Source organism: Sphaerodactylus townsendi, linkage group LG15 (genome assembly GCF_021028975.2).
Source record: "Sphaerodactylus townsendi isolate TG3544 linkage group LG15, MPM_Stown_v2.3, whole genome shotgun sequence".
Taxonomy (NCBI): Eukaryota; Metazoa; Chordata; class Lepidosauria; order Squamata; family Sphaerodactylidae; genus Sphaerodactylus; species Sphaerodactylus townsendi.
In genome coordinates this window covers 14,977,008-14,980,357 of record NC_059439.1, presented here as the reverse complement: position 1 = coordinate 14,980,357, position 3,350 = coordinate 14,977,008, and positions in this window count along the sequence as shown.

Genomic DNA, 3,350 nt, shown 5'->3' with positions numbered 1-3,350 from the left:
CTCTCTAACTCTGTATCTAACTCTCTGGATTTATACCCCACCTTTCTCTCCTGTAAGGAGACTCAAGGCATCTTATAAACTCCTTTTCCCTTCCTCTCCCCACAACAGACACCTTGTGAGGCTGAGAGAGTTCCGAGAAAACTGTGACTAGCCCAAGGTCACCCAGCAAGAATGTAGAAGTGGGGAAACAAACCAGGTTCATCAGATAAGAGTCCGCCACTCATGTGGAAGAGTGGGAAATCAAACCCGGTTCTCCAGAATAGAGTCCGTCTGCTCTTAACCGCTACACCAGGTCTTACTAAGATAATGCTGTATGGCATTCTTACCTTTTAGCAGGCATAGCCCAGTAGCAACTTAAATGAAGACGTAAATGAATCCATGCCCTACGAAGAGAGGCTTAGGGAGCTGGGGATGTGTAGTCTGGAGAAGTGAAGGTTAAGGGGGGACATGATAGCTATGTTTAAATATTTGAAGGGATGCCATGTCGAAGAAGGAGCCAGCTTGTTTTCTGCTGCTCCAGAGACTAGGACCAGGAGTAATGGATTCAAGGTGCAGGAAAAGAGATTCCACCTAAACATTAGGAAGAACTTTTTGACCGTCTGCCTCGGAGAGTGGTGCAATCTCCTTCTTTGGAGATTTTAAAACAGAAGCTGAACTAACATATGTTGGGGAGTCTTTGATTGTGTGTTCCTGCATGGCAGGGGGTTGGACTTGATGGCCCTTGGGGTCTCTTCCAACTCTATGATTCTATGACTTAGGAAGACCTATCTGGCTTAGAAAGAAGCAACTGGAAAAAATATAGGGGCTGTCTCCTTCTTGGGTTTTACCTGTCCAACTGTTTTCAGGTTGGGGGGGGGGGAGTTGACATATTAGATGAAGCTTTCTCCTCTCCCATGTCCATGATTGCTGAGTAAGTTTCAAATGCCTTATTCTCGTCATTAGTTCTTATTGGGAGCAAAGATGCTATATGGCTCTTATGCTTAAGTATAGTCCCCTCTTCTTTGGCTAAGGTAACACATCTGATATATGACTATTCTGTGATGTCTGGAAAAAGAAACACAGAATTTGACTAAAATCTGTACTTGGTACACCCGCTATAGCTGTGGCAAACCTAGGAAAGTTACACTGAGAAAACAAAAGGACCTCATCGAATGTCCTTTCGGCAACAGTGACAAAATTTCAGGACTGACCAAATCCCGAGATGCATTTTCAAGTTGAGTTTTCACAGCCGCAAAGGCCAGAGTGAATAGAGTGAGATTTGTTTGTTAAGGGTTCCAGTCCCAAAATCAGGGCCTCTTCCTTTTTATTCCCTTCCTGCAATTCTTTTGCAAAGTGTGACCGCCATTAGGATTTGGCTGTGCCACTTGGGACAGCCATTTTGGGATGGCACTTAGCATCCACTTCCAGAATTCCACAGGCTCATACAGGCTGGGAACCTCTGGCCCAGGACTTCTCACGCACTTCAAAATTCTGTTGAAAGAAGTCAAACTCAAACTAGATCTTTATTGGGCATCAAAAGTATATATATACACACCCACACACACCAGATAGGATTAAACAGAATGATGCAGCTGGTCGAAGTGTCAGGAATATACAGGCATCGTTTATACAAAAGGGGAAACCCGAAAAGTTATTTCAAGGTATTGACCAGGAAGTTGGCCACCATTTCCAGTACCTTGGGGTCCTGACTGATCAGGAGACTGTTCAGTTTGGAATTTGGAGAAGACTGAGTGCCACCATTGGGGCCTTCAGAAAAAAAGCTAGGTCTACATTCTGTAAATCTAGGGCAGGCAAATGGGATATGCTCTAAGGCAGTGGTGGCAGACTGGCACTCCCAGATGTTCCTGGTACTCTTCAATTCCCATCGCAAGCCTGGCCAGCATGAATACCAATTGGCCCTGCTGGCAGGGGCTGATGGGAATTGTAGTCCAGAACATCTGGAGTGCCCAAGGTTCACCACCACGGCTCTAAGGTCTCTTCACAGGTTAGGCAGTGTGTGCAAGCACACGTCTGGGGAAGGGATGCTGTAAAACTATATGAGCATATAATATAAGACACGATACAGGGTTCGGTTGAGCGAAATTGTCCACTTGCTAGATCTTGGCACAACTGTCAATAAATTGACTCTGGATATAAAATCGGAAGCCTTTATTGGGTTGGCAACAAGGACTCAAAACTGCATGAAGCCATCTCTGGAAGTCCTGGTTCCTGCAGACACGTTTATTCCCCTCTTTCCCTGCTCAAACGCCCCCTCCCATCTTCCCACAGATTAGTAGAACATGTGAAAAGCTTTGTTAGGGAGTACTGAGTGTCTCAAGGCCAAAGTGTCTGCTGGAAGCCTCTGCGCATTTCCTCCCCGCTTCTGGAGGCTCCAGGCGAGGTTGCCTGACTGGCTACACTACTAAATGCAGAGATTCAGAACAAAAGGTCCATTAGCATATGATAGGCAGGTACTGGAAGGGATGTTTCCCCTGCCCAGGTGTGTCCTTGAGCCCTGAATGTTTCGACTCCAGGGAGGGCAGGTACCACTCCTGACATCACTTGTGTGAGCGCTCTTGCATAAGCAGAAATATAAATCCACTTGCACTCAGTCATGCTTATTATTGTATCCCCGCTTGTGCAAGCTCTTGTGCTATCAATTTCTAGCTAGTGTAATATACAGGTATTGCTGCAGATCTTGCACAGGCCAACCTGAAACAAAGCGAGTTTATATTTCTGCTCGCGTCCAAGTCAAAGCCTTAAGATGCAGGGTAGATTTTCCTCTCCAACACCACTGAATCACTCACTCCTGCAAATGTGTCTGTTACAAATGAGGCAAGCACCTCCATGAAACTGGGGAAAGGTGGCTTGGATACTTAACAACACTGGGAATTAAATTTTCAGCTTCCATCCTATGTAGTATGTAAACTTAAGATCTTGCAAAAGCATACATTCTTTGGAAGAAGAAGAGTTTGGATTTGTACCCCACCTTTCTCTCCTGTAAGGAGACTCAAGGTGGCTTACAAGCTCCTTTCCCTTCCTCTCCCCACAACAGACACCTTGTGAGGTAGGTGGGGCTGAGAGAGTTCCCAAGAACTGGGACTAGCCCAAGGTCACCCAGCAGGAATGTAGGAGTGCGGAAACACATCTGGTTCACCAGATAAGCCTCCATCACTCAGGTGGAGGAATGGGGAATCAAGCCCGGTTCTCCAGATTAGAGTCCACCTGCTCTTAACCGCTACACCACGCTGGCTGGCCCATCCTTTCTGAAACTCTGGTTTTAGCTTCTGAGACACGCAGTCCCAAAGCTGAGAAGCTATCATTCTGCCACTCCAGAATGATACAAGGGGGAAAGAAAAGAAACTTTCTGA